Source organism: Sciurus vulgaris (genome assembly GCF_902686455.1).
Source record: "Sciurus vulgaris genome assembly, chromosome: 1".
NCBI lineage: Eukaryota > Metazoa > Chordata > Mammalia > Rodentia > Sciuridae > Sciurus > Sciurus vulgaris.
In genome coordinates, this window is record NC_136461.1 from 103,344,089 (window position 1) to 103,357,078 (window position 12,990).

Consider the following 12,990-nt stretch of genomic DNA (forward strand, 5'->3'; position numbering starts at 1 on the left):
ACTTTAGTTTTTTTAATTTTTTTTTTAGTTGTAGACAGACACAATACCTTTGTTTTATTTATTTATTTTTATGTGATGCTGAGGATCGAACCTAGTGCCTCACATGTGCTAGGCAAGCACTCCACCACTGAGCCACAATCCCAGCCCAACAACTTTACTTTTTATTGCTGTATAGTATTCCATTTCATAGAAATACAAATGTTTAGCCTGGTGTGATGGTGCATGCCTATAATCCCAGCAGCTTGGAGACTGAGACAGGAGAATCATGAGTTCAAAGCCAGCCTCAGAAACTTAGTGAGGCCCTAGTAATTCAGTGAGACTCTGTCTCTAAATAAAATATAGAAAAGGGCTAGGGATGTGGTTAAGCATCCCTAGTACAAAAAAAAAAAAAAAAAAAGAAAGAAATACCAATATTTATTTATTCATTCTCTTGTTCATACATTCGTTGACTGTTTCTAGATTTTGGCTATTATGAAGAAAGCTGTTATAAATATTTACCTCGGGTATTCCCTAGGAATAGAATTGCTGTGGTACAGGTTAGTTATATTTTTAACTTTAGTAGACACCATCAAAGAGTTTTTCCAGAATGGTTGTAGTAATTTATACCCTCAGGAGCAATTTATCAATTCTAGTTACTCCTCAGTCTCACTACCATTTGGAATTCACGTCCTTTTAATATTAGCCATTCTGGTATGTAGTGGAATCTCATTGTTCTTTCCATGTAAACTTTTCAAACTCATTTATTTCATATCATACATACATACCTGCTTTATTATTATATAATCATAATTTATTTCTTTAAATGACTTTTTTCTCATTACTGGGGAATGAACCCAGAGGCGCTCTACCACTGAGCTACATAACCAGCCCTTTTTCTTATTCTGAGATAGGTGTCATTAAACTGCCTAAGCTGGCCTCGAACTTGTAATACTCCAACCTCAGCCTCCCATGTATCTGGGATTATAGGAGTGTGCCACCAGCCCAGTTTTAAAAACGCTGTTTATACAACATCATGCTCTATCGAAATTAAGCTTCAAAAATACTGCTAATCCAGAACAGGTCAGTTCTCAGGCATTCTGGATCAGATGGTAATTTAAGTCATAAAGGTAGACAAAAAATGGGAGAAATACCAAAAAGTGTGTAGAACAATGGAAGCCAAAGGAAGAAACACAAGAAGAAAAGAGTGAGAGGCAGGGGCTGGGAGTTTAGCTCAGTGGTAAAGTACTTGCTTAGCATGCATGGGTTCAATCCTCAGAACAATAACAACAAAAACAACAGAGGAACATATGTAGATATTTTTAAAACAGCAAAAATATAATGAAGTATACAACAAATGCAGGAAAAAAGAAGAAAGTTGTCTCATGTTAGAAAGAGAAGCCAGGGTTCCATGGGGATCCGAGAAGGATGGTGGTTCTTGTAGAAATAGAAGAAAGGCCTTCTAAGCAGCTGGATTTACAGGCATGTGCTACCACACCTGGCCCTTGCCTACATGATTCTTGAGCCAAAGATAGTAAAATTAGTGATTATCCTCACCTGGGGAAAGGCCTTGATTCTCAGAGTGCACACACAAGATTAATAGAGCCAAGTAACCCAGTGATATCAGGGCAAAACAGAAGTCTGGGGCACTGGGTAAAGGAGAGGGATGTTTTGTGGGGAGAAACTCAGAAACTCAATTTTTTTTTTTTTTTTGCGGTGCTGGGGATCGAACCCAGAACTTTGTGCTTGCAAGGCAAGCACTCTACCGACTGAGCTATCTCCCCAGCCCGTGAGAAACTCAATTTGAGGGAAGAAATAAACACAAGGAAAGAAGAAACACATAATATTAAAAGGGTAAGAGATAGAGTGCGCAATCACAATTTTTTGAAGAGGTGGGAAGGACAGAAAATCAAAATTTGTCTAAGGACAGTAAGAGCAGAATACATTGGTATAGTTTTATAGAGCACATACACACACATACACACACACATTTCTAAGGGTCTGGAACACCTACTGAATAAAATCCTCCTTCTCTTACACTACAGATCAGTGTTTCCTGAACATGGTAAGAAATACATTTGGAACCTACAGAATGGGAGAAAAACTTTTGCTAGCTACTCTTCCAAAAGAGGACTAATATCTAGAATATATACAAAGAACTAAAAAAAGTACGCTAAAAAAAATCAAATAATCCAATTAATGGGCAAATGAATTAAACAGACACTTGCCAAAAGAAGAAATACAAATGGCCAACAAATACATGAAAAAAATGTTCAACATCATAAACAATTAGGGAAATACAAATCAAAACTACACAGAGATTTCATCACACACCAGTCAGAATGGCAGTTATCAAGATTACAAATAATTATAAATTCTGGAGAGGATGTGAAGGAAAAGGAACATTTTTACACTGTTGGTGGGGCTATAAATTAGTTCAACCATTACAGTAATCAGTATGGAGGATCCTCAAGATTAGGCATTGAACCACCCTATGACCCAGCCATACCACTCCTTGGTATTTATCCTGAAGAATTAAAGTCATCTTACTACAGTGATACATGCATATCCATGTTTATAGCAGCACAAGTCACAATCGCCAAACTATGGAACTAGCCTTGGTGTCCATCAATGGATGAATGAAAAAAGAAAATGTGGTATATATACACAATGGAGTTTTACTCAGCCATAAATAAAACTGAAATTATGTAATTTGCAGGAAAATGGATAGAACTAGAAACCATTATGTTAGGTCAAACCTCAGGAGGTTAAGGGTTGTATATCTTCTTTCCTATGTGGAAGCTAGAGAGGAAAAAGGAAAAGAAAGGTGGGGGTGGATCTCATAAAAATCAACAGGAGATAGGTAGAAGAAAGGGACCAGGGAGTGGGAGGCTGGGAGGGAAGAAGAAATGCTGAGAATACTGGCCAAATTATATCGTTATGTTGTGTACATATGCAAATATGTAACAACAAATTCCATCATTGTGTTCAACTATAATGCACCAATAAAAAATGGGGCGGGGGGAGAAATACATTTGGTATCAGAACACACAAACACAAAACTGAAACAGAAGTTTCACAAAACAATAATTACCCTTATCACATATGACAATGTACAACATTTAAGAGTAAATATTATTTTATCACGATTTAAACATATTTCAAATTCAAAGATAAATAATATAAAATTAAAATAACAAAAGATTCAACTTCATTAAATAGGGAGCCTTTCCTGTTCATAAATTAATTCCAGTCTGGAACACACAAGGACAATGCCATGGGCTTATCAGGTTCACTTAGGAGTCTGTTTTATTATTTTGCTTTTAATTGGGTCAGGGTTGAAAATCCTAGATGGAACAATAAGCTGTTGTGAATGGTAAAAACAGCAATGCACTCTACTTAGCAATGGAAATTCTTTAGCCGTAATACAAAAATGATAATAGGCAATGTCACATAATCATTCTTGAGAACACACGAAGAACTAAGCTGCAAGAATTCATTTTCCTCTTGGAATATATACTAAATTCAATTACTGATGTGATGAGAGAGGCAGGACTAGAGAATCTTCTGGACAAATCTTCAAAGTTTCACACTTCTTTTCAGGAAAACAAAATAAAAAGTCTGGTAACGTAGAAATGAGATGTAATGATATCTCCACATTTTATTTTCTTCAAACTTTTTTTACTAATAATGCTGTCTTGGTGATGTAGAAACAACTTTTGAAAGTTAGACTGGCTAGATATTGATATAGTGACAAGTCTGTCATGCCATAATAATATCCAAATGGTAAACTTCAACATATAGCTTCAGTTAGTTCATCATATTGTCAAAAATATCACTTAAATGCGCAAATTTTGTTATTCAAAAACAATCAGTCTTTCAACAAGAAAAATTCTGGATTCTTACTATCTGCTTAGCTCTCTATCCTTAAACAACTATCAAACTCTGATCCAACATGGTAAATAGGTATGATTAGCTCTGAATAAAATATTCAATATGTCCATGAGATTCAGAGGGTTTTCTGTGCATACTAAAGCTTTGCAGTATATAAAACAACAATTCCAAACAGCACTCTAAGCCCTTAAAACAAATGGGATAGGAAAAAACCAGCAATGACTTTTTGGGCAGTGTGTTCACCCATAGCCAGCCTATTCTTGCGGGCGAAAGCTCCAAGCAGGCCAGTGGTCCTGCTGCCCTGGACTTTCAGGAGAAAGCAAGATGATGTCTATACTGTCAGCTGTATTGCTTCCACTATCCACTGTACCTTTGACCCTCTCACTCTAACTTCTTGCGTACCCCTGGGCAGTAGGTGCTTTGAGGAGACAGTCTTTAAAGTGTAAGTACAGCTTTGGGGAAAAAAAGTCAAACTGTTATCAGCAGCTTCAAACAAAGCTTAAAATATCTGTCATAAATTTTCTGACCATATTTGCTATTTATTACTTATACTTATTTAAAAATTTTTTCTGCAGGGGCTGGGGATGTAGCTCCCTGGTAGAGAACTTGCCAAGCATGTGCAAGGCCCATTCCATCCCCTGCACTGCAAAAACAAACCCTTCCCCCTGCAACCCCTGTTAATTTATGAAGATCAACAATTTACTTTTAAAATTCTGTGAATATACCCGTACACATAGTTGAACTTGTAGTTAACAACATGTAGTTAACAACATAAGAAAATCCTCCTTATTAATTATCCTCACCAACTATAAGTATAAGGCAGTTTATGATTTCAGTGATCCCAACAATTTGTAAAATCTGCACCAGATTGTAATTGCCACACAAGCATTGCTGAAATGTCCCATGATGGTACAAAATAAAGATATGTCATCATTAAGAAGTACTTTTGTTTTGCAGTGCTGAGGATCAAACCCAGGGCCTCACACACAATAGGCAAGTGCTCTACCATTGAACTACACTCCAGATCCATAAGGACAATTTTTAATTTTCACCTGATTTATCATAAAAAACCATAAGCACAACATTCATGCATTCTTAATGAATACTTCTCTACAAGAGAGATGCATAGCCATTCTTTTCTGCCAGTGATATGCAACTGAGCAGGGCAATAAGGAACCTTTTTGTTGTTGTTGTTGTTGTTGTGCTAAGGATTGAACCCTGGGCCTTGTGCATGCAAGGCAGGCACTCTACCAACTGAGCTATCTCCCCAGCTCTGAGGGAAACTTATCTTTTCATTTTTCTTTGAAAATATCTGAAGGGTCTTATTTTAGAAGTATAGGGTTTTGGGGTATAGCTCAACTGTAGAGTACATGAGGTCCTGGGTTTGATCCCTAATATACCAATGCCTCCCTCCTCAAAATTTGAAAAGAAAAAGTCCAGTATGCTATGTTTTCAATAATCCTTATCATTTTAAAGATTTTTAGTTTTATTTACAACATTATTACAATACATGGAGGCTGTCAGTTTAGTCAGGTTTTGCCATTTGATAAAACCCTATTATGAATAATCTTCATTAAAAATCTTATACTTGTTCTCATAAATTTTCTCAACATTTTTTTACTTCCAGGTTCAGCTACTGAATATACCTCTGTATTTTTTTTTTTTTTTTTTTTTTTTGGTGGTGGTGCTGGGAATTGAACCCAGGGCCTTGTGCATGAGAGGCAAGCAACTGAGCTATATCCCCAGCCCCCCTCTGTATTTTTTTTAATGCATGCATTTTTATTTTAATAAAACAATATATTTTAAAGGCAAATTGATCAAATTTACTTTTAAAATTACAATTGGTATCAAACTTTTGAAAATGCATTAAAAATTGAAAAATGTCTTTAAAGTTCCAAAATAGAACTTGTTTGAACACATCACCATTTTCACTAACAGTAGAAATTCTCCCATTCGCTTCTTGAACTCGAACTATGTTAATATAAATTGTGTAATGATAACAATGGAATTAGAGTTGTGATCAAATTAACCATCACTCTAATACTTATAGAGTATTTTGTTCCATGTTACCTTTATAGTTCAAATAGGAACCAGGGAAAAAGGAGATTTTCAGTAAATACTGTTGTGGAACAGGCTGTGTCACTTCCTCCCAGCAGGCCCCATTATTACAGCCTAAACAGACCCTTATTTAATCAGAACATCAAAAAGTATACATAAATATTTAAATACAAAATTAAGAATCAGATTGCTAAGTAACCAATTCAAACATATCCCACACAGCTTGAGTTTGTTTTGTTTTGTTTTTGTTTTATTCCAATAGGGAAAAAAGAAAAGAGGAAGAAAAAGCAATCCCTTTTAAGGTGCAGCAAAACATGCACGCATTTTCACCAAACTGCCCAAGATCTGAATGTTCACACATGAAAAATCCATAAATATATCATTTCTAAGAATTCAAACTTCTGAGGAAATTAATAGTCTCCCTCCCTCCAGATCATCCATTGTAAACATTTATTATTGCTTTGAAAATTAGGAAAGTCATAAAATTTAACTTTTAAAAAACAAAGCATAAATAATAATATTTAAGTAATACAAATGGATTAATACGGTCTAAACTGGCTGCTAACCAGGAGTCTAAGATATATAAGGAAAAAAAATTTTGAATTTCTTCCTTATAAACCAGGTGACTACCTGGGATGGCCAAATGTAAAAAAATAAGTCCTTTAAATGTCATTCTCTTGTCTCACCATCATTTACTTAATCCTTCAGTCTTATGATCAACTATAATGCCTATGGAGTAAAGAAAAATTTCATGTTTTTGTTCCCTCAGAACAAAAATTATTCATTCTGTCAGAGAAGCAATAGACAAAAGATTCTATCATGTTCAGCCCTCTGGGAACCAGTGCAGGACACTCCTTCAGGGTTTGCTCTTCTATTTCACCTAGGGTTTCAATGTTCCCACTTTTACTGAACTAAAAAGATCACTGTCATATTGATTTAATAAATAGTACTGAATATTGAAAAAAATCTCCAAACACATTTTTGATTCTGAAATTGTACAAGTTAATCTATTTCTTTGTTATCTCAAGTTCCAAACTAATAAAGGGAGTATTTTCTACTTATTCTATATGAGAATTGGAGAACGAATGAGAAATTTTCAGCTGTCTTAAGAAATGTACTCTAATTTAGAAATAGCAGATAAAATTTTGACGAAGCATGATTTTTTTTTAAAGTGAATTTGCAAATTCAAGTATTTCAAAGAACATTCCTTAGGACTGGGTCAGTAGCCTATGGCCTGCCTGTGGATTAACTGGTTACCTATTTTTGTAAGGTCTTTGAGTTAAAAGTGTTTTTTTAATTTTTAAAAGATTAGAGAAAAAAAATAAAAGTATAACCTTTGTGATATGAATATGACATAAAATTTAGGTTTCAGTGTCCATAAAGTTTTATTAAAACACAGACCATGCTTATTCATGGCTATTTGTTCTTGTTTAGTTTTGTATTGGTTTGGTTTTGGTAGTTGTGAAAAAGGCTGACCCACAAAGTCTAAAATCAGTCCTTTGTCGAAAAAGTTTGCTTCCTCGGCCACATGCTTATTCTAATGATAGTACAATTGTGGAAAATATTCTGAAACATCACTTTGAAAATGCCTTCAAAATAGTAACGTTCTTTTTGGTCACCTCAGTGGTAGCAAACCTTCATTCTTTTGAAGATGAATATGACTTCTGGAAATGGCTAAGCCATTTGCAGGCAAGACTCAGTAAGTCTGGTTATCAAGATGGACCAACAGCAACATTCACTAACAATCTAAATTTACGGGAGACAAAGTATTTTTTTTTTTTTTTTTTAAAGCTCTCTCTCTGATTCTAAGGGCTAACAATCAAGTGATCAATAATCAAGCTTTCATAGCTTTGCTTCAAGGGATGTATACACTCCATGAGAACAGAAAGTACAGACAAAGAAAAATAATTTTGTAATAAAGCTAGAAGATCTACTTTCCTATGAGACCGTGAATTTGCTGTTAAGTTTTTCCAAAGCAAGGACTCCAGTAATAATTCATACAATACACTTCTGGAATAAATGAGTGTATCTCCAACGTAATTTTAAAAGAATAGGACTTACACAGGTGCAAAAGTTGTTAAACTTGCAATGAAAACCCACTTCATTGCTTTATAACAACAAGTTTTAAGACAAAATTAGCATAAATAAATAATCAATTACCTCCATTTACACAAAGCAAATCACTGATCCTTGGTACTCTTCCAATTCTGTGTGCTCTTCCTGAGTAACTTCATCTGCTCTTCCTGCTTCAATAACACTTGTGAAAATAACTGTGAAACCTCCTAGCTTTGCTTCTAGCCTCTAGATCCTACCTTGACATCTCCACTGAATATTCCAGACATTTCAAACCTGACATGTTCAAAACTGAAAAAACAAAAAAAATCATCTTTTCCCCACGTTAAAATAAAACAAGATCTTTTATCCATATACCACCCCTTCCTCAAATCCTCTATCTATACATTTTCTAAGCTTAGAAACAAAGTCACTTCTCTGTTCCTTCAAAGCCAATTGATTTTTAAGCCCTGCTGACTCCACACCTTCATCTGCCCTGTTCTCTCTACCATTATTAGTTTCCTACTTCGGGCTCTTGATTGTTCTTATCTGAACTATTTCAATGGCAATAGTCTCCTAACTTATCTCCCTACCTTTGGTTTCTTTTCCTCTAATTCAGCATCTGCACTTATCATCACCATGTTACCTTTTCTTATCACTTAAAATCCTTCTCTGGCCCTCCATTGTCTTTAGAATCAAGTCGAAAGTCCTTAGTATGACACATAGGCTCTTCAATATCTGGCACCCACAGACTTTTTCCCCTTCTTTTTCTAAATCATTATGTTTTATTTACCTAAACCGGATGTTGTTTTATAATGTATCCCCTACTTCAAAATGTTGAAAGTGCCAATAACACTATATTCTATAATAAAAGATTTTGCCCAACTGGACTCATCACTCACTTATTCCCCTTATTATTCAAAATGAGGGGAACTGAACTTGCTACCATACTTACTACCAATTGCAGTGATCCTAATGTGATCAGCAACCAAGCTGGCAATTTTCTTTCCTACTTATTTCCAACTGCTGCCCCCTTTAGCTCAAGCATCTGACTCTACACAACCACCTGACTCTATATACTGCGACTTTAGTGATAACAAATTACAACACTTTCCTCAAACATACCATGCGCTTTCACATATATTCCTGGTTTTCATTCATATCTTCTGTTTCCTTCTCCACACTCCTATTCATCCTACAGAGCCAAAATCAAACCTAAAATATTTTCTAGAATCTTCCTCCCTATCACAAGTAGAATAATTTTACATCATCAGTGTTCCCAATTAAACTCCATCTGTACCTCTGGTACTACACTGCAACTGTGATAAACTGGACTTGTTCACATGTCTGGTTATAAGCTTCTAGCAGACAGGGAAGAATTTTCTCTTCTTGAATCTAATATTTAACTCATGGTTTGAGAATAGATATTTTAAACTTCTTACTAAAAAGTAAATAATTCATATAGCTAAGATAATGCCATAATTGTAGTCACTGAGTAGGAATTTAGAAACAAAAAGAATCCAATATCACTCACCAGCCCCCCAAAAAGTTTTTACATACGAAGTATAATTATACTGTAGCTTGGACCTGTCTTTATTTATATCTTGCAATACCAGTTTCTTCCCTTCTCCTTCTTTTTTTTTAATTGTGTGTGTGTGTGTGTGTGTGTGTGTGTGTGTGTGTGTGTGTGTGTTGCTGGAGATTGAACTCAGGTCCTCATTCATGTTAGGCAAGCACTCCACCACTGAGCTAAGTCCCCAGTCCCTCCTTCCTTTGGGAAGAAGTTCTTCATAGAACTCTCTTTTAATTACCCATTGGATTTCATCTGTATCTCATTCACAATATTTGAAACTCGGCATAGTGCAGAGGTTAAGATCAGGGTTTTTGGAACCTGACTGGTGTGATCCCAACTCTGCTACTTAGGCTGTCTGATTCCAGTCAAGTTACTCAACCTCCTCTATATGACTCCCAAGGAGGAGATCATAATAATAGCATCCCTCATGGTACTCTCTAATACATGTAAATAAACTAATACATGCAAAACATATTGAACACTGCCTGGCACAGAATAGGTCCCAATAACTATGAGTTGATGTTCTTTTTTTCTTTAGTTGTTGATGGACCTTTTTAAAAATTTATTTATTTGTATGTGGTGCTGAGAATCAAACCCAGTACCTAACACATGCTGGGGAGCACTCTACCACTGAACCACAACCCCAGCCTCAAGTTGATGTTCTTATAATTTGTCTTTTCAGTACTTATTTTAGCCTACATGGTAGAGTGTAATCTCCTATATGGAAGGAATTATATCATATGTGAATACAACGTCGTGTGCCTTGGGATAGGTTCTCAGTAAAGAATGTGAATATAAGGCTTCAGACCTGTAATATCAACAAATTATAAATTCACAGCAAAACTTATTACAGAGGGCATAGTTAAAATTAGTGTATTAAAGTAATTTCAAAACACCCAGCCAGCACATTGGTGCATGCTTGTGATCCCACCGGCTGGGAAGACTGAGGCAGGAGGATCCCAAGCTGAAAGCCAGCCTCAGCAACTTAGTTCAGCAAGGCCCTAAGCAACTTGGCAAGATTCTGTTTCAAAATAAAAAATAAAAAGGGTTGGGGACGTGGCTCACTGGTTAAGTGTTCCTGGGTTCAAACCCCAGTATAAAAATTTTTTTTCCACTGAATTGTTGACATATGTTCAATAAAACTTTCAAAGCAACACAAAATAATAACATTCCTTCTACTCCTCCATTTAATTTTAGACAGTAGTCTAAAATTCTTGCTTCATAAGACTCACTACAGATCATTAAAATATTTGAGTTTTAGAAAACTGCCTGTTTTTTGGAAACTGTCTATTAACCAGAAAAATATTAATATTCCTTTATTTCTGCATTTAAAAAATCTATTGCCATCAGGGCATAGGGGCAGGGGGTGTATAGTTCAGTGGTAGAGCACTTGCCTAGTATCTGCAAGGGCTGGAGTTCAATTCCCAGTATGGTGCAAAAATAAATAAATAAATAGATAAATAAATAAATGTTGCCAAATTCAAAACACACACGCGCGCACACACACACACACACACAAATGAAAGACTGAGAGATACAATTACTACATTTCCTGGTTTCTGCCTGGGAAATTACTCATGAACACACCTATTAAGTATTCCCAGTAGAGGACTACAGGTTAATAACTACTATGCTCTTTCTTACTTCCCATCTCACCCCTAAAATTCTGGATGCATATAGCCATAGTAAAGAACACAAATGTCTATAATAAAGGCTGCACACAAAAAATACAGCTATATATTAACTTTATTTTAGATAACATAAATCTTCCCAAAAGCAGTCCATCAATTTACAAAAACAAATGAGTCTTAATTTGAAACAATTTTCCCATTTCACTTTACCAGATATCAAACTACAACTATTTAAGGCAAAGAAGCAAATTATTTGATTGCTACCAAAATTCATGGTGATTCAGCCACAATACATATAGATAATATGTGCGATTCTTGAAAATTCATGAATCAGTTAAAAACAGACCACACTTCCAACAATGACAATTTTGTGGAACAAGAGCTTAAACAACTTATTTACACAGTAAACACAGTTAGCACTTTATCTAAAATACTGCAGGTGAATCACTGGCTTTAGGGTAAAGGTTTACATAGTGCCTGCTATATGCCAGGCACTCAGATGCTTTATGAACTATGCATGCTTCAGGTGCACAGTCAAGTAATAATGCCTCACTCATCTCATTTGACCCTCAGAATACCCACAGGCATGTTTCCGAGTGTTACAGTTAGGGAAACGGAGGCCAGAAAAGTTAATTTTGGGGCGGTACGACATCTAGTTTGTAAGTCGGGTTCCAGACTCCAGTCTTTTGACTCATAATCTAATCATCTGCTATACGAAGTTACTCAAATGCTTTTGGGTGTTCCACTGCGAGATTTCAAATTAAAATCCTACCTGACGACTTTCACTATTGTACTTGTCAGATTCTATTAAGAATCAAAACATTTTTAAAAATTCAAAGTCCGTCGTCTTTGCACGTCGAAGTTCAAGCTCGCCGGGTAAGTATGAAGAAAGCCGGCGCTTCCTCCGACTACTGGGCGCTCCCTATCCCCTCGAGACCGTCTAGTGCCACTCAGACGAGGGTCCTGATCGACCAAGGTGGGTGACGAGAAATGCCCGAGCCCCGGTCAGCCACAACCCACGCGGCCCGGAGTCCGCCCGGTCTCCCTTGGGACCGGGGAGGTGCCGGGACCGCGGGCGTACCCTGCCAGTCTGGCTCCCAAACACCGCAGCCCGCGCCGCGAAGCCCGAAGTGGCCGAAGCCCCGGTGGCCCCAGACTCCACCCCGGATCAAGACGCGCATACCTGCTTGGGCCTCGAAGCTGCCTCCGCGGCGGCCCTGCGAGGTTCCGGTTCTCGGCCGAAGAGCTGGTCTTCGGGTCCCACTCGGGTCTACTCTGTCCCGCCCCCGCAGGCTCGCCTAGGCCGGGTATGGCCCGGAGCCCCGCCCCTCCCGCCAAAGCCCTCTTCCTATTGGCTTCCGTTTCCACCCTCGCGCTCGGCCCGCCCACGGCACCGCCCGGGACCCCCTGAGGGGAAGCGCCCAGCCTAGAGTCCGCACACTAGCCAAAACCTTGCCCAGCACCTTGGCCGCCGCCACGCTAGGGCTCCAGCAGGCAGGCGATCGGCGCCACAGCCGTCCGGCCGAGGCCTCCAGCTAAAGTTCCCTCGCCCACGCCGTGCCGGCTGTCGGCCAGGCCCCAAGCGACGGACCTGAACTCTACGTGACGCTTGACTCAACTACCAGCGAGATAAAGCCTGGTTTAAGAGTGGCAGCTCACTCAAGGAAACTAGAATTGTGCCACAATGCTCAGCAGGTTTGCAGACTCCAGTGAAACAGTAGCACCGTTTTTTTCTGGCCGAACTCAAAAAGCAAATATTTATCAGGCAATTGCAATACAGTGCCAACTTGAAACGTAGAGAGACGC

The 12,990-nt window shown here is 37.6% G+C and overlaps 1 protein-coding gene and 1 long non-coding RNA gene across 5 annotated transcripts in view; one reads left to right on the plus strand and one right to left on the minus strand.

The window, feature by feature from the left end:
• Window positions 1–12,486, minus strand: part of DENND2C (DENN domain containing 2C) — a 75,432-nt gene extending 62,946 nt beyond the window's left edge. For all 4 annotated transcript variants that reach the window (XM_079135263.1, XM_079135262.1, XM_079135261.1 and 1 more), the window contains exon 1: window positions 12,368–12,486. The gene's annotated coding sequence lies outside the window, so the exon portion shown is untranslated. The remainder of the gene's footprint in view (window positions 1–12,367) is intronic.
• Window positions 388–11,931, plus strand: LOC306658832. The gene is made up of 3 exons (XR_013763164.1): window positions 388–1,649; window positions 1,763–9,651; window positions 9,682–11,931. It is a non-coding gene; the product is annotated as an uncharacterized lncRNA (long non-coding RNA).
• Window positions 12,487–12,990: the final 504 nt, after the last annotated feature.